A 19,143-nucleotide genomic window follows, 5' to 3' on the forward strand; every position below is an offset into this window, starting at 1 on the left:
AGGATCTCACTCCCGAACCTGCTGAAAGCTTTCGACGAATACAAGGCAGTCTCCAACCTCACATTCAACCTAGATGCATTTGATACAGTTCCACACAAAAGATTAGTGTTCAAACTCAAGGAAATCGGTCTCGATGAAAATGCTTGTTCTTGGGTAGAACATTGGCTTAAAAACAGAATACAAAGAGTTGTCGTTAATGGTAAATTTTCAAGCTGGACAGAGGTGGCAAGTGGTGTCCCTCAGGGGTCTGTTCTGGGACCCCTTCTATTTAACATTTTTATAAATGATCTTGAAAACAGCATTGAAAGTCATGTTTCAGTGTTTGCAGATGACACAAAACTTTGTAAAATAATACAATGTGAGCAAGATATTACTTTGCTGCAGAAGGATTTAGATAGACTGGAGGACTGGGCACTCAAATGGCAGATGAAATTTAATGTTGAAAAATGCAAAGTTATGCACTTCGGCGTAAAGAATACACAAGCAACGTATACCCTTAATGGAAGCGAATTAGGGATAACAACACACGAAAAGGACTTGGGAATTGTTATAGACAACAAACTATGCAACAATGTGCAATGTCAATCAGCAGTGGCCAAGGCCAGTAAGGTATTGTCATGCATGAAAAAGGGCATTCATTCTCGGGACGAGAATATCATTTTGCCGCTCTATAAATCACTGGTAAGACCACATATTGAATATGCTGTGCAATTTTGGGCACCTGTTCTAAAGAAGGATATCATGGCACTAGAAAAAGTGCAGAGGCGGGCTACAAAATTAATAAAAGGAGAGGGGATATGATAACATTATACAAATATATTCGGGGCCAATACAAACCATTGTGTGGAAATCTATTCACAAACCGGACTTTACATAGGACACGAGGCCATGCGTTTAGACTGGAAGAAAGAAGATTTCGTCTAAGGCAAAGGAAAGGTTTTTTTACTGTAAGAACAATCAGGATGTGGAATTCTCTGCCTGAAGAAGTGGTTTTATCAGAGTCCATACAGATGTTCAAACAGCTACTAGATGCATACTTGCAAAGACAGAATATTCAAGGATATAATCTTTCAATGTAGGGTAATATGTGCTTGATTCAAGGATAAATCTGACTGCCATTCTGGGGTCAAGAAGGAATTTTTTGTCCTAGCTTGTTGCAAAATTGTGCTTCAAACTGGGTTTTTTTTGTTTTTTTTTTCTTTTGGATCAACAGCAAAAAACAGGTGTGAGGAAGGCTGAACTTGATGGACGCAAGTCTCTTTTCAGCTATCTAACTATGTAACTATAAATCGGAAGCCATGCCACTGACACGGGATACCACCCTAGCACAACACCTCCGAACGCATTTCCCGTTCAGGATCTGCACAACGAAACTCGGGTACCTAGGCATCTGGCTACCGACAGACCTGAAGCTTATATACCAATTAAACTTTACACCTCTCCTCACGACCCTGCAGCGGGACCTTAAAAAATGGACTGCCTTGTACATCTCGTGGTTCGGACGGATCAACGCGATAAAGATGAACGTTATGCCCCGGATCTTATACCTGTTCCAGACACTGCCCACGACCATCCCGCGACTATTCTTCCAGAACCTAACAACCATCATACGACAGTTCGTCTGGAACCAGCAACCCACGCGCGTCCGCAGAACGATACTGGAAAGACCAAAGAGAGCAGGAGGTGCGGGACTACCATCGGTACTCGCCTACTACCAGGCGACCCACCTACACCGACTGGTTGAATGGCACGCTAACCCGTCCGCCAAGTAATGGGTCGGAATGGAGACGCAGCAAGCGCGGGGTAAGATCCCCTCCCTACTGTGGCTAGGAGGAGCCACCCTGGGAGACATGAGCACTGGCAACCCAATGATCGACTCCACATTGAGGGTCTGGTGCAGGATAAGGTATACCAAACGACTCACCACATCACCTAACCCCCTCACCCCAATCACCAACAACCCAAGACTGGCGGATGGACTCAACCCTGCAGCCCTTAAGAACTTCCAGGCGTCGGACTGGACTTATCTACGCCAATGGTGCTCTAACTCGCACCTTAAAACCCTGGTAGAACTAATCCCAGAGCGCAGGCCGACGGGTTTGGACGAATACCATTACCACCTGACGAGAACCTACTACTCGAGTCTGACAGGAAAAGATCATATCCACCGATCATTACTACCACTGGAACAACTATGTACAGAACGACGACATCTCACGCAAGGGGTATCAACGCTATACGCCCTACTACAGCAAGGCGGAGATGGGAAACCATTGGGCTTCACCGGACGCTGGGAGAGGGAGCCCGGAACGACACTCACGGACCCTGAATGGGACAAGATCTTCCAGCTGACTCATAGAGGTAGTATCAGTTCTAAATACCAGGAGTGTAATTACAAAATACTGACACACTGGTATAGGACCCCAGACGTACTCCAGCACATACACGAAACCATACCTGGGGAATGCTGGAGATGCGGCACTGAGACGGGCACGAGTCTACACATATGGTGGTCATGTTCACTCATCACACCATACTGGCAGATGATCCACCAAACAATCAAAGAAATTACCGACACAGACCTCCCACTGCAACCCTTACCGATGCTGCTCAATCACACGCAAATACCACTGACAAAGTACAAAAGGGGACTCGTCATACACTTGCTTACAGTGGCAAAAACGCTCATCCGACACACTGGAAAAGTACAACGGTACCCTCTTTCCAACAATGGATCGACAGGGTGGAACACATCTATGGGATGAAAAGGATGACTGCATCCCTACAGGGCCGTTCGGATAAATGTGCTACGACATGGTTCCCGTGGATGGACTACATGGCCAAGAGGACGGCTCGAGCCGACACCCGGGGCGGGGAGGCCGGGCTCGACGGGGGGCACGCCGCACCAATCGATGCCCACAGCTACGACGGCCCAGGCGAATCCTCCACCTCTTCCCCTAACCCTCCTGCCCTATCCCCCTCTATGTAAGACAGTAGACTACCTCGGTCCGCTCTATTGACGGGCGAGCCAACCCCACTATGGGGACATTTCCTTCTGAACTCTCAAGACACCGACAGTAAGATGGGACTGGGGAGAAACATGGAATACACACGATAACGATGATACAAGTCATCCACAACACACACACCCCAACTCAAAACAACGAGACAGACAGACATAACTGACAGACGATACAATGACGATGCGAATACCCTTTCAGAATCGACAGAGACATCAAACCCCGGGTACAGACTAGACCATACGACGTGAGAAATAGACAGGGGAACACGGGACAAGAGGCTGTCCCCTGGGCAGCCACGGTAAGCATGTTGTACCCCCAAAGGAGACTGAACCCGCAGCAGTGGTGAACACAGAACAGGACAAGGTCTGACAGCGAAAGCCAACAGCTCCCCCGGTGACATCCCCATCTTGATAATTCTGACAACTAAAACACGGACGCTGCTATCAGGGAATACATAGGCCACCCGACCGCGCTTCAACGGGTACTGGGGGACGGAAATGTACTCCGTGACGACTCACCACACTTCAGTTGGATAACGGCCCAGCGCAGCCTAGAGCATACACCACGTAGCAATACACTTCTACACCCCGCAGAATCTGACACCACAACCAAGGGCGCAACTAAGCTCACCATACTGCGAATACATCATGGAGAGCCAAGCCGGCCTCCTTGCTAATTGACGACACAACAACTGAGGGGAGCAGTAAGAAATTATAGTTGACACAGGTCAGTAACCTGATGAAACGCCTCCCACATGCAGGGCATGTCATAAGATATAAAACGACAAAACTGCAACGCAACACTCCAACATACACACACCCAGACACTCACACTTACCAACCTGAAGTTCTCTACGTATGATTGGTCTGTTCTTCTAAACTGAAACCGTCATGTATAGCCAAGTTCTTGGGTACTTGATAGATACATGTCTAAATCTATAACGTATCCTAACACTGCCCGAGATAGTAAACAACATCGATTAGCATGAATCTTGTATCAAATAATATAGAAATGCCAGTTGTATTACTGCTATACGTACTTTACCACTGTTATCACATGTAATATGCCTAACGCTTCAATAATATATGATTGATAAAAAAAGAGAATTATAAAGAAAGGATAAGGTCGTAGGTTAACGAGCGATCGGCCGTACTCATCGTTAAGACAGGATATTGCGTTTTAGTTCCAAGTGTTTATTGCGTTAAATGATCTAGAAGAGACTGGGGTTGATATGCAATGTACTAGACTACACCTGCTATGTAAAATCTGTACTGTACCCCAATTTTCTTTCTGTACCCCATACGATTCTGTACTTCAATAAAAAGTGATTGACAAAAAAAAAAAAAAAAGACTATGGGGAGGGGGTGGACGAAGACCATGGGGAGGGGGTGGACGAAGACCATGGGGAGGGGGTGGACGAAGACCATGGGGAGGGGGTGGACGAAGACCATGGGGAGGGGGTGGACGAAGACCATGGGGAGGGGGTGGACGAAGACCATGGGGAGGGGGTGGACGAAGACCATGGGGAGGGGGTGGACGAAGACCATGGGGAGGGGGTGGACGAAGACCATGGGGAGGGGGTGGACGAAGACCATGGGGAGGGGGTGGACGAAGACCATGGGGAGGGGGTGGACGAAGACCATGGGGAGGGGGTGGACGAAGACCATGGGGAGGGGGTGGACGAAGACCATGGGGAGGGGGTGGACGAAGACCATGGGGAGGGGGTGGACGAAGACCATGGGGAGGGGGTGGACGAAGACCATGGGGAGGGGGTGGACGAAGACCATGGGGAGGGGGTGGACGAAGACCATGGGGAGGGGGTGGACGAAGACCATGGGGAGGGGGTGGACGAAGACCATGGGGAGGGGGTGGACGAAGACCATGGGGAGGGGGTGGACGAAGACCATGGGGAGGGGGTGGACGAAGACCATGGGGAGGGGGTGGACGAAGACCATGGGGAGGGGGTGGACGAAGACCATGGGGAGGGGGTGGACGAAGACCATGGGGAGGGGGTGGACGAAGACCATGGGGAGGGGGTGGACGAAGACCATGGGGAGGGGGTGGACGAAGACCATGGGGAGGGGGTGGACGAAGACCATGGGGAGGGGGTGGACGAAGACCATGGGGAGGGGGTGGACGAAGACTATGGGGAGGGGGTGGACGAAGACTATGGGGAGGGGGTGGACGAAGACTATGGGGAGGGGGTGGACGAAGACTATGGGGAGGGGGTGGACGAAGACTATGGGGAGGGGGTGGACGAAGACTATGGGGAGGGGGTGGACGAAGACTATGGGGAGGGGGTGGACGAAGACTATGGGGAGGGGGTGGACGAAGACTATGGGGAGGGGGTGGACGAAGACTATGGGGAGGGGGTGGACGAAGACTATGGGGAGGGGGTGGACGAAGACTATGGGGAGGGGGTGGACGAAGACTATGGGGAGGCGGTGGACGAAGACTATGGGGAGGCGGTGGACGAAGACTATGGGGAGGCGGTGGATGAAGACTATGGGGAGGCGGTGGATGAAGACTATGGGGAGGCGGGGATGAAGACTATGGGGAGGGGGTGGACGAAGACTATGGGGAGGGGGTGGACGAAGACTATGGGGAGGGGGTGGACGAAGACTATGGGGAGGCGGTGGATGAAGACTATGGGGAGGCGGTGGATGAAGACTATGGGGAGGCGGTGGATGAAGACTATGGGGAGGCGGGGATGAAGACTATGGGGAGGGGGATGAAGACTATGGGGAGGGGGGGATGAAGACTATGGGGAGGGGGGGATGAAGACTATGGGGGGGGATGAAGACTATGGGGAGGGGGGGATGAAGACTATGGGGAGGGGGGGATGAAGACTATGGGGAGGGGGTGGATGAAGACTATGGGGAGGAGGGGTGGATGAAGACTATGGGGAGGAGGGGTGGATGAAGACTATGGGGAGGGAGGGTGGATGAAGACTATGGGGAGGGAGGGTGGATGAAGACTATGGGGAGGGAGGGTGGATGAAGACTATGGGGAGGGAGGGTGGATGAAGACTATGGGGAGGGGGGGAGACACTATGGGACAGGGGAGAAAAAAAAATATTCTGAACAAACTGTCCCATAGTAAGAAACACTATGGGACAGTTTGTTCAGAATATATTGTTTTCTGGGTTTCTTCCTCTAAAAACTAGGTGCGTCTTATGGTGAGGTGCGTCTTATGGAGCTAAAAATACGGTATGTACTTTTGTACTCCAGAAAGAGAGACCGACCGTTAGCCCTGATGGCATGGAACTGTTTTGGGCATAGGACCATGTGCATGATCGATCAAATAATTGACTTCCGTGAAAATCCTGAACTGATCTGGGTGATTTTTGGATATGTTGGTCACCTAGATCGGGGCTATCAGGGGATGTGACTTTTGTGGGTTTTGTTGTATTCCATGTTTCTGTACTGGGAGATAATTCAATTATGTTTGTGTGCTCGGGTAATTCTCTCTCATGCACAGAGGAGGAATATGTTAAATGTTTGCTTATAACCAGTCTCCTCTCAAATCCAGTGGGGAATGCCCCTGGAATATGTATCAGGAAACTCCCTGCATGGGGACTCACATAAAAGGCTGTGTGTATCTCCAATTAACTCAGTTATCCTTCACATTCAACATAGAGCCTGGTCTCATGCTCGGAGGGAACAGCTATATTCACTACCCTGGGGATTGCTATAATCACTATACTCCCTTGGATTATAATCACTTGCTCTTTTTTTTTTTTTTAGTGCATAAGCTTTGAACAGATGCATGTGAGGTACCCCAAAGGCAATCCTCCAGCTGATAATTAAGAGTTGAAAATAGAGGTACATGGTAGATCTAGCACATTTTTTTTTATATAGGGATAGGATGGGTGCTAAACAATATATGTTTTCGTCGCTTAGGTAATCTAATAGCACAATGCAACAGCGCTTTACTATCTAGTTATGATATTATGCTGTGTCAAGAGCTAATATGTGCATATAAGCTAAGTGTAGAATTAAGGATGAGTTTACAACATTTTCAGGTACATGCATATAGACTATGTGCTGCAGGATTGAGACAAGTAGTGCTGTATGCTTGCTAATTCCATGCTAATGGCAGGTAAGTGCCAATATCCAATTATACATTGCAGCTTTATAGTTTTTACCGAGCTTACTATTTGCCACACTATGCTTAAAGGACCATGCTTACATAGCTTGAGTTGCGAATGTATTATAAGCCTGCAAAGTTAAGGCAAAGACAGGGAAAAACATAGTGAAGCAGGAACACATCGCTAGCTATATTAACAGGCTAGTGCTTTGAAATTATAACGCTATATTCAGGCTGTGTCTAGGTCACTTTAGTGGGATTTCACCATGGTTAATCGGCCCAGTGGAGAGGGCTGCCATCATGGTGGTCCCGAGACCTCACAGACAGGGGGAGTCCCGCCACTACCAGATACCTGCTCTGCTGTTTCTGAGTAGCTGGGAGTGAGTGTCCATCCGAGCAGGCATCAGGGCACAGTCCCTCCATGTTGTGCATTGGGTTGCTTGCTGGGTTCTCCTGGGTTTCCGCTGTAGCTTGTTGCGCTTGCCTCTCTTGTTCATCCGGGAGCTGGTGACCGCCATTGTAGATGGTTTGGTGACGGCTGTTCGGGTATGCTGGTTTCTGTGTCGCCTCAGTGCAAGCTGGTTGGGAGTAAGAGGTCGGGTGGTGTGCTGGGGTTTCTCGCTTGGCGGTAGGCTCAGTCCTTCCAGGCGAGAATGTTGATGTTCGGTGTAGTAGCGCCATCCCCTCGGTGCAGCCGCTGTCGCCGCTGGTTTGGATGGCTGCGGGGGTAGGCGAGACCATACGACGTGAGAAATAGACAGGGGAACACGGGACAAGAGGGGACAGAGGGCAGCCACGGTAAGCATGTTGTACCCCCAAAGGAGACTGAACCCGCAGCAGTGGTGAACACAGAACAGGACAAGGTCTGACAGCGAAAGCCAACAGCTCCCCCGGTGACATCCCCATCTTGATAATTCTGACAACTAAAACACGGACGCTGCTATCAGGTAAGTGCCAATATCCAATTATACATTGCAGCTTTATAGTTTTTACCGAGCTTACTATTTGCCACACTATGCTTAAAGGACCATGCTTACATAGCTTGAGTTGCGAATGTATGATAAGCCTGCAAAGTTAAGGCAAAGACAGGGAAAAACATAGTGAAGCAGGAACACATCGCTAGCTATATTAACAGGCTAGTGCTTTGAAATTATAACGCTATATTCAGGCTCAGTCCTTCCAGGCGAGAATGTTGATGTTCGGTGTAGTAGCGCCATCCCCTCGGTGCAGCCGCTGTCGCCGCTGGTTTGGATGGCTGCGGGGGTAGGCGAGAGTTGTCCCGCCTCCCTGTATGGCAGGGTCGGAAGGCAGGAGCTGCGATGGTAATTGTGAGCGCGGGGAGAGAGCTGATCTTCCCCTTGCCTCCCACGCACATGATGCCCGCCATCTTGGGCGCAGCTTTCGGGCTCTCCGACAGTCTGCGGCAGCTCGGTCAGGGCCACAGGGTCCAAAGGGGGGGGGGGGGGGGGGGGGGGGAACAGGGCCGGGTCCGCTCAGGTTCATGCCTCTGGCTGGGTGCTGTGTTGCCGGATAGTGGGGCTGCGTCCGTCAGCCCCACTCACTGCCGGAGAAGGCCTCTGTTGGGGTAACAAAAATGTCTCCTCCAGGGGACTGAAGCTCGGTGAGCCAGCCTCTCCCTGGATCCAGTATTCCCCTTGCTTTGGGCACCATTGCGGTTGGTCTGCTTTGAAGTTAGAAGGCATGGTGGATTAGCGTTTTGTGGCTATGTGTTGCAGGAGCTTCCCTAGCTTGCGACCGTCCAGCTCGGCGGTCCGGCCCCGCCCCCCACCACTTGCTCTTTTGAAAGCATACTGCTACACTCTCTTGGAGGAGGGGTCGTCTCACTGGAAGCTGGATCCCTGATTTGGATCCAGGGTGGGCGGAGGACAGCGAGAGCCCAGCCAAGCTGTACCGCTGGCCATGGGGACTGCAGTGGTTATGGTTTTGGATGGAGTGTTTGGAAGTACTAAGAAGCAGTGATTGGTGGAGGCACCCAGTCGGGGTGCCAGGCACTCCACCACAGTCTGCAAATAGAATTACAAAGGATTGGATGAAAAAAATATACAGAAGTACCTCTAAAAAGTATACCAGAAGTAGGTATTTATATTTATTTTCAAAACAAAGTACACAAAGAATAACTTTGTCAAAACAAAAGAGAAGGGAAAATTAAAACCAAAAATGACCCTCACGTGGAGTGTAAATTAAAGGAATACTCCAAGCTCCTTAACCACGACCGTGCTCAGTGGTGGTTATGGTGCCTGCTGCCTACCTATTGTAAGTAGTCAAATTGTTAAAAGAAGGTTTTGATTTCTTACCTGTGGTCCGAAGGGCGCTGCTCCCCAATCCCATACAGATTTCAGAGAGACAGAAGCTCTTTGTACGAGCTAAGCCACGTGGTGCATCTCATTGGCAGAGAGCAATAAGCTGACACTCTTAGCCAATGAGCTAGCCCTGCACTACAGAGTGAACGAAAGCTACTAGCCAGGAACTTCCAGCTCTCTGAAAGTTGTAGTGGAGGCGGGGAGCAGCGCTTTTAGGACCAAAAGGTAAGAAGTCAAATTGTTCTAAAGAAGAAGAAAAAAAAGAAGAGGGGAAGAAATCCAAAAGAGATGTGATTGCAAGCTTGTAATGTTTCAAATGTAACTAGATGGTGATTCATTTTTCCACTATGCCCAACTCACTGTCTTTTTGCCTTAAGTTTTGTCTTCGGCAAGTGAAATGCATGCTCGAGGGGGTTGAGATCTGGTGATTGACTCAGGCCATTGCAGATTATTCTACTTCTTTGCCTTAAAACACTCCTGGGTTGCTTTTGCAGTATTTTTTTGGCTCATTGTCCAACTATAAAGTGATGCGCCGTCCAATCAACTTGTCCGAATTTTAGCAAACAATATATCCCTAAACACTTCAGAATTAATCCGACTGCTTCTGACACATCACCAATAAACACTAGTGACTCCGAACCATTGGAAGCCATGCATTTCCATGCCATCACACTGCCCCCTCCGTGTTTTACAGATGATGTGGTATGCTTTGGATCATGAGTGGTTACAAGACTTCTCCATACTTTTCTTCCCATCAATCTCATACAGGTTGATCTTCGTGTCATCTATCCAAATAATGCTGTTCCAGAACTGGGCTGGCTTTTTTTCGATTTTTTTTGGCAAAGTCCAATCTGGCCTTTCTATTCGAGGCATACGAATGGATTGCTCCTTGTGGTGAACACTCCATATTTGCTCATGTGAAGTCTTCTTTTTATGGTAGACTTGGATAATGACATTCCTACCTCCTGAAGAGTGTTCAATTGGCTGGGTATTGTGAAGGTGTTTTCTTGACCATGGAAAGGGAGGGTAGTGGATGCCTGGAATAGCCTTCCAGCTGAAGTGGTAGAGGTTAACACAGTAAAGGAGTTTAAGCATGCGTGGGATAGGCATAAGGCTATCCTAACTACAAGATAAGGCCAGGGACTAATGAAAGTATTTAGAAAATTGGGCAGACTAGATGGGCAGAATGGTTCTTATCTGCCGTCACATTCTATGTTTCTATGATTCTAAGATCATACACCACTGTTGTTTTTCGTGGACTTACAAAACTTTTTGTGTTGCAGAGCTCACCAGCGCATTTTGTTCTCTTCTCAGAATGTACCAAACTGTTGATTTGACCACTCCTAATGTTTCTGCTCTCTCTCTGATGGAACTTTTTTTTGCAGCCTAAGTCTGGCCTGGTTCACTTACACTGAGAGCTTTTTTTGACTGCATTTGGTGGGTTCACAGTAACAGCTTCTAAATGCAAATGCCACGCCTGGAATCAACTCCAGACCTTTTACCTTCTTAATTGATGAAGAAATAACGAATTAACAACCCACACCTGTCCACGAAATAGCTTTTGAGTCAATTGTCCAATTACTTTTAATCCTTTGGAAAAGAGGGGGCTACATATGAAAGCTATATTATTTAACTATTTAACTGTAACTTGAATTTACTTTGCTAAACAGCTGGGGAAAAAAACGCCCCCAGTGCCCCTGGCGGCAAACGCCAGAAATTTCCAGAAACCGCCAAATTTGGAGTGATGTAAAAGTGAGAAGCAAAACAGAACACTTCTGTGTATGTATAATTATTGAAGCAGATGCACTGCTGAACAAAAGCTGTAAAAAAAAAATGACTGGGTGCAGAAGAAATAACAGACATGACAATAAACATTTAATAAATTGCTTGTGTTCTCTAATGCGGTTTGCTAGGGTGCATTACATTGCTGATGACATGTTTTATGGCAGTGATTGGCTGGCAGCTTTATGGTGAATTTAAGACCTAAATTTAGGAGAGTAAAGATTAGAGAGTCTAAGCAATGACACCCACAGAAAAATAAGCTTTTTTTAAAAAATATTCAAGGTTTCTATCTTTATTCCTTCAAGAGTCCTTAGAACAGATGGAAAGGAGCTGCTTGTACTTTGAGGATTCATGTGTGGATTCTGCATCAGATGAAGGAATCTTTAATATGCGCTAACATTTGAATCGCTCGCAATACGAATGTCCTAAATGTAATATTTGCTGAAGCACTGGGTTTGGAAATAGGGAGAGCACGCCAGGCAAGCTCACTGACAGTATTGAAGAGAATAAAATTAATCAAAACATTGTTCTGGCCAAATGCCTGGAACATTTATATCTTCTCAGTCTTTACTACTACATTGTCAGCTGAGGTGTGCATCTTCACACGCATAGCGTGTACAGCTAGGAATTGTAGGATGGGAGCTCAGTTACCCCATCCACTCCGGGAACCAGTGCTGTGTGCAGAGAGAGCGAGTTGCATGTATATCTTGCTGATGATTTTACCAGCACGGTGCATTACCCCAAATCCAGAATATAACTGTCATCAGGACGATTGAGTGGCCCTCTTTAAAAATGTGGCTTCTGACAGCTTTACAACAGAAAATAATTCAATATCCTTTAAAAACATGTACTCACTGGAAATGTCCCCCTCTGACTCTCTCTACACAAATCCCGAGCAAGGTGTTCATCACACCGTGGACCGGCACTGTTCCACACACGGCAACTTGCAATAGTTAGAGCGGGATCACCATAGTATTAGCTCAGAGATCTAAATAAAACAGAAACAAGGCAATACAAAAGGTTATACTTCGTTTTAGGTTTTTATTATTCTACATTTTAGTGGACACAGCTACACCACACCAGTCACATAACAATAGTGCTTTCAAACGTTATGTGTCATTTAATCCCATTGTTTTACTTTGGTATTTGTTTACTTGGGATTATGCAGACTTTGTTAAATGCTCAGAAAACAGACATCTTTTCTCTTTTTAGAGATGGTTACATACAGTTACCATGGTTCGCAAACCAACATAAGATTATTCTGGCTGTGCCCAATTTGAAATTATTATTAATAATTCATGGGAGTTCATGGGAGTTACTTCATGTTACAAACAATATTGTGCAATGTAAAACCAAACTCAGAGAGCCAAAACCAGTTAAAATTGTATGTGATGTCTTCTTTTGCCAATTAAATGCTTTTTCCCCCCTCCATAATAAATTAGAAAATATAGGATACATTAGCATGACCATTATTTGGTTCTAACTGAAAAAGCACAGCAGCATTTTAACAGCCATTGGACTTTGTTAACCCCTTTAGGACCGGCCTGTTTTTGCGATGTTGTGTTTAGCTGTAATTTCCCGCTCTCTCATTTACTGTTCCCATACAAATTATATATTGTTTTTTTCAGGACAAAAATGGCTTTCTTTACATACCATTATTTGTATCATGTCATATAATTTACTTCAAAAAAAAAAAAAAATATGTTTTTCTACTTTTGCATGAAAAATATTTTACTTACCTATGAAAGCTAATGAAAAAAAAACTGATAAATAGAATCAAAATGTTGTCCTGAGTTTAAAAACACCCAGTGTTTACGTGCTTTTTTTCAAGTTGTAGGGCTCTAAGTACAAATAGGAAATTGCTGTTTCAAAATATATATTTTTTTAAATGTATCAATAGTGACATTGTAACACTATTATCTGTCATAAATCTCTGAATCACACCCCATTGTACATATTTTTTTTAATGTAGACAACCCAGGCTATTCAATATGGGGTATGTCCAGTCTTTTTTAGTAGCCACTTAGTCACAAACACTGGCCAAAGTTAGCGTTCATATTTGTTTGTGTGGGAAAAAAGTAAAAAACTAAACTGAACGCTAAGTTTGGCCAGTGTTTGTGACTAAATAGCTACTAAAAAAAGACTGGACATGCCCCATTTGCAATACCTTGGGTTGTCTTCTTTTGCAAATGGTATGCCATCATGGGGCTAATTCTCATTCCTGGGCTACCATACGCTCTCAAAGGCAACATAACCAACCTGGCAATTTTCAGTGTAAAAATATTTGACCCTGTAACTTTCAAAAATGCTATAAAACCTGTACATGTACTCCTGTTATACTCAGGAGACTTTGCAGAACACAAAAATTAGTGTTTCAAAACAGTAAAACGTATCAGCACTTTTACTGATGATATAATTGTTGTGATACGGTTTACTGTTTTGAAACACTAATATTTGTGTTCAGCGAAGTCTCTTGGGTAAAACAGTACAGGTTTTAGGGTGTCATAGAAAGTTACAGGGTAAAATACAGTGCTAGCCAAATAAATTCTCCAGGCTTTCAGCCTGGGTTGTCAGGCAGTCCCTCAAATTGCAATCAATAAAATTACTTATGTAAAAATATTACATAACTACGCACGTAGAATTTAAAGGGACTCTATAGTCACCATATAAAAGCAAGAAAGACAGGTCCCCCAGCCTTCCTTCTTGCTTTTATATGAACTTTCATTCATTAAAAAAAAAAAAATCGGTGGTTTTATATTAAAAACTTACCTCCGTTCCAGCGCCGAGCTCCCCGCTAGGCCGCGCCCCCTTTTTCGTCAAAATGACGAAATCGCGGGGCCCAATGGGACGGCTTCGCGCTGGACCAATCGCGTTCTTCATAGAGCGGCATTGAATGCCGCCCTATGAAGAACCTGAGCGCTTTACCGCGCATGTGCGCGGAATGCGCGTTCGCGAGCTGAGCTGTCTGACTGACAGCTCAGCTCGCTTTCTAAAATTATCAATAATAATTTAGGGCCCCCACCCGCCCTGTGCGGCGGGTGGGGGCCCTAAAATTATCAATGAGGGGGGGGGACCTACTGTCCCCCCCCCCTGTGCGGCGGGTGGGGGCCCTAAAATTATCAATGAGGGGGGGACCTACTGTCCCCCCCCGGCCCCCACCCCTGTGCGGCGGGTGGGGGCCCTAAAATTATCATTGAGGGGGGGGACCTACTGTCCCCCCCCCGGCCCCCACCCCTGTGCGGCGGGTGGGGGCCCTAAAATGATCAGTAAGGGGGGGGGACCTACTGTCCCCCCCCCCCGGCCCCCACCCCTGAGCGGCGGGTGGGGGCCCTAAAATTATCAATGAGGGGGGGGACCTACTGTCCCCCCCCCCGGCCCCCACCCCTGAGCGGCGGGTGGGGGCCCTACAATTATCAATAAGGGGGGGGACCTACTGTCCCCCCCCCGGCCCCCACCCCTGAGCGGCGGGTGGGGGCCCTACAATTATCAATAAGGGGGGGGACCTACTGTCCCCCCCCGGCCCCCACCCCTGTGCGGCGGGTGGGGGCCCTAAAATTATCAATGAGGGGGGGACCTACTGCCCCCCCCGGCCCCCACCCCTGAGCGGCGGGTGGGGGCCCTAAAATGATCAGTAAGGGGGGGGGGACCTACTGTCCCCCCCCGGCCCCCACCCCTGTGCGGCGGGTGGGGGCCCTAAAATGATCAATAAGGGGGGGGACCTACTGTCCCCCCCCCCCCGGCCCCCACCCCTGAGCGGCGGGTGGGGGCCCTAAAATGATCAATAAGGGGGGGGACCTACTGTCCCCCCCCCGGCCCCCACCCCTGAGCGGCGGGTGGGGGCCCTAAAATTATCAATAAGGGGGGGGACCTATTGTCCCCCCCCGCCCCCACCCCTGAGCGGTGGGTGGGGGCCCTAAATACAAAGGGGGGGGGACCCTAGTTAACCCTCCCCCCCCCAAAAAAAAATATCTCCCTACCTACCCCCCTCACCCTAAAAATAATGAGGGGGGACCATTAACTAAAAACCTGTAAAAAAATGAGATAAAATCAACTTACCATTCGATGTTTTCTTTCTTCTAAAATCTTCTTTCTTCAGCCCCAAAAAAGGCCAAATAAAAATCCATAATAACCGACGCAATTAAAAAAAAAAAAAAAAAAACCGAGCGCAAAAAAAAATAATCCATCTTCACCCATGGAGGGCTCCGCGCAGACTGAGCTCCGCAGGGCGGGGGAAGGCTTATAAAGCCTTGCCCCGCCCTGCAATTAGGCTAAGAACACTCTGATTGGTGGGTTTAAGCCAATCAGAGTGCTCTTTGTCATTTTACAAGCGTGGGAAAGTTCTTTGGAATTTTCCCACGCTTGTAAAATGACACAGAGCACTGTGATTGGATGGATTTCAAGCCATCCAATCACAGTGCTCTGTGTCATTTTACAAGCGTGGGAAAGTTCTTTGGAATTTTCACACGCTTGTAAAATGACAAAGAGCACTGTGATTGGATGGATTTCAAGCCATCCAATCACAGTGCTCTTTGTCATTTTACAAGCGTGGGAAAGTTCTTTGGAATTTTCCCACGCTTGTAAAATGACACAGAGCAATGTGATTGGATGGCTTGAAATCCATCCAATCACAGTGCTCTGTGTCATTTTACAAGCGTGGGAAAATTCCAAAGAACTTTCCCACGCTTGCAAAATGACAAAGAGCACTGTGATTGGATGGATTTCAAGCCATCCAATCACATTGCTCTGTGTCATTTTACAAGCGTGGGAAAATTCCAAAGAACTTTCCCACGCTTGTAAAATGACAAAGAGCACTCTGATTGGCTTAAACCCACCAATCAGAGTGTTCTTAGCCTAATTGCAGGGCGGGGCAAGGCTTTATAAGCCTTCCCCCGCCCTGCGGAGCTCAGTCTGCGCGGAGCCCTCCATGGGTGAAGATGGATTATTTTTTTTGCGCTCGGGTTTTTTTTTTTTTTTTTTTTATTGCGTCGGTTATTATGGATTTTTATTTGGCCTTTTTTGGGGCTGAAGAAAGAAGATTTTAGAAGAAAGAAAACATCGAATGGTAAGTTGTTTTTATCTTATTTTTTTTTTCTTTACAGGTTTTTAGTTAAAGGGTCCCCCCTCATTATTTTTAGGGTGAGGGGGGTAGGTAGGGAGATAAGTTTTTTTTTTTTTGGGGGGGGGGGGGGGGGGGGAGAGGGTTAACTAGGGTCCCCACCCCCTTTGTATTTAGGGCCCCCACCCACCGCTCAGGGGTGGGGGCCGGGGGGGGACAATAGGTCCCCCCCTATTGATAATTTTAGGGCCCCCACCCACCGCTCAGGGGTAGGGGCCGGGGGGGGGCAGTAGGTCCCCCCCCTTATTGTGAATTTTAGGGCCCCCACCCGCCGCACAGGGGTGGGGGCCGGGGGGGGACAGTAGGTCCCCCCCCTATTGTGAATTATAGGGCCCCCACCCACCGCTCAGGGGTGGGGGCCGGGGGGGGCAGTAGGTCCCCCCCCTTATTGTGAATTTTAGGGCCCCCACCCGCCGCACAGGGGTGGGGGCCGGGGGGGGGACAGTAGGTCCCCCCCCTATTGTGAATTTTAGGGCCCCCACCCACCGCTCAGGGGTGGGGGCCGGGGGGGGGGCAGTAGGTCCCCCCCCCTTATTGTGAATTTTAGGGCCCCCACCCACCGCTCAGGGGTGGGGGCCGGGGGGGGGGCAGTAGGTCCCCCCCCTATTGTGAATTTTAGGGCCCCCACCCACCGCTCAGGGGTAGGGGCCGGGGGGGGGCAGTAGGCCCCCCCCCCCTTATTGTGAATTTTAGGGCCCCCACCCGCCGCACAGGGGTGGGGGCCGGGGGGGACAGTAGGTCCCCCCCCTATTGTGAATTTTAGGGCCCCCACCCACCGCTCAGGGGTGGGGGCCGGGGGGGGCAGTAGGCCCCCCCCCCCCCTTATTGTGAATTTTAGGGCCCCCACCCGCCGCACAGGGGTGGGGGCCGGGGGGGGGCAGTATGTCCCCCCCTTATTTTTTATTTTAAGGCCCCCACCCACCGCACAGGGGTGGGGGCCGGGGGGGGACAATAGGTCCCCCCTTATTGATAATTTTAGTGCCCCCACCCGCCGCACAGGGGTGGGGGCCGGGGGGGCAGTATGTGCCACCCTTATTTTTAGGGCCCCCACTCACCGCTCAGGGGTGGGGGCCGGGGGGGGGGGGGGGGGGAGGAGAGTAGGTCCGTGTCCCCCCCCCCCCCCCCCCCGTTCAACCACTATTGTGGCCGGACAGCATCCCTGTGGGTTCGGGCTTCAGCTATCAGCTGAAGCCACGCCCACAGCAGTGCTGACAGGCTGTCAGCACACAAAGCGCGTTCACAGTGCTTTGTGTGCTGATAGCCCGTCTGATGCATTCACCCAGAATGCATCGGACGAGAGGCCTTTTTAGGGCCTCTGAACTCGGAAGTCCCTCTGGTGGCCGTCTGATTGACTGCAACAAGAGGTGTTCCAAGCTTCCAATGTAAACACTGCATTTTCTCAGAAAATACAGTGCTTACAAGAAAAAGGCTCCGGGTAGCTGTAGCACTCACCTAAACAACCTCATTAAGCTGAAGTTGTTCAGGTGACTATAGTGTCCCTTTAAATATATATACATATTTATAAATTTGAAGTCTATGTGTATATTTCTGAAATTATTTATGTAATTTTGTATATGGACATATGTATATTTTGCATTATTTTTATTTATATATACATAGATATATATACAATTTCGTTCTAAGTGTATTGTGATATATATATATATATATATGTATATATATATATATATATATATATATATATAAATATATTATTATCAAAATACAGTTAGAATAAAATTCCATATAGATATAATTTTTTTACATTTTTATTATTTGTTTTAAAAAAAATATTTAATTTAATTTACTTATTATTTGTATTTTATAATATATACAATATATATATAATTATATATATTATAAGTGTGTATTTTTATATTAATATATGTATTTATTAATATAAAAATACACTTAGTATGACATTATATATAGACATATATTATATAGACACGCACACACATATATATATATCATTTTATTTTTTATTAACATTAACATGTATTTTTTTTATTTTATTTTACACTTGCAGGGAGACTGCCTGTCAGCACAGTCTCTCCCTGCAGGCAGACACTAGGACACCTATTGTGACCGCTCTGTTGAGTGATACATGGCCCCGGGGTCCTAATTCGCCGCGGGGAGACTGTCTGGGCTGTAGGCAGTCTCCCCACACCGGGAGCACCGCCGAGGGAACGACGGCAACCGGGTGAGTAGCGGTTACCGTTATGACGGTTCAGGAGCGGTTTTCCTGACACTATAGTGCCCTGAGGGTGCCCCCACCCTCAGGGTCCCCCTCCTGTGGGGCTGAAAACCCCTTCAGCAGCTTACCTTATTTCAGAGCCGGGCTCCCTCGGCGCTGGTGACCTCTCCTCCCCCGCCGACCTCAGCGGAGCCGAATGCGCATGCGCGGCAAGTGCCACGCGCCTTCAAACTGCCAATAGGAAAGCATTTTTCAATGCTTTCCTATGGACGCACTGCGCAATGGAGGCATAATATGCCTCCAGCGTCGCAGATGCGCTTCTAGTGGCTGTCCAGAAGACAGCCACTGGAGGCTGGCTTAACCCCAAATGTAAACATAGCAGTTGCATCTGAAGGGCTAAAACCTGAGGGACATTGCACCCAGACCACTTCATTGAGTCCCTATAGTGTCCCTTTAAGCCTAATTTTTTTGATTGGGTAACTAAAATTATAGATCAGGGTGGTGCTGTAGACATTATAGATCAGGGTGGTGCAGTAGACATTGCTTACCTAGATTTCAGTAAGGCTTTTGACACTGTTGCACATAGAAGGCTTATCAATAAACTACAATCTTTGA

General features: G+C 48.0%; 1 protein-coding gene across 5 annotated transcripts in view; it reads right to left on the reverse strand.

Annotated features, from left to right (window-relative positions):
* The window catches only part of APC (APC regulator of WNT signaling pathway), a 135,220-nt gene that overhangs the window by 99,535 nt on the left and 16,542 nt on the right, over positions 1-19,143 (reverse strand). For all 5 annotated transcript variants that reach the window (XM_063453623.1, XM_063453622.1, XM_063453620.1 and 2 more), the window contains exon 2: positions 12,071-12,203. The gene's annotated coding sequence lies outside the window, so the exon portion shown is untranslated. The remainder of the gene's footprint in view (positions 1-12,070; positions 12,204-19,143) is intronic.

This window comes from Pelobates fuscus, chromosome 5 (genome assembly GCF_036172605.1).
Source record: "Pelobates fuscus isolate aPelFus1 chromosome 5, aPelFus1.pri, whole genome shotgun sequence".
Classification (NCBI taxonomy): domain Eukaryota; kingdom Metazoa; phylum Chordata; class Amphibia; order Anura; family Pelobatidae; genus Pelobates; species Pelobates fuscus.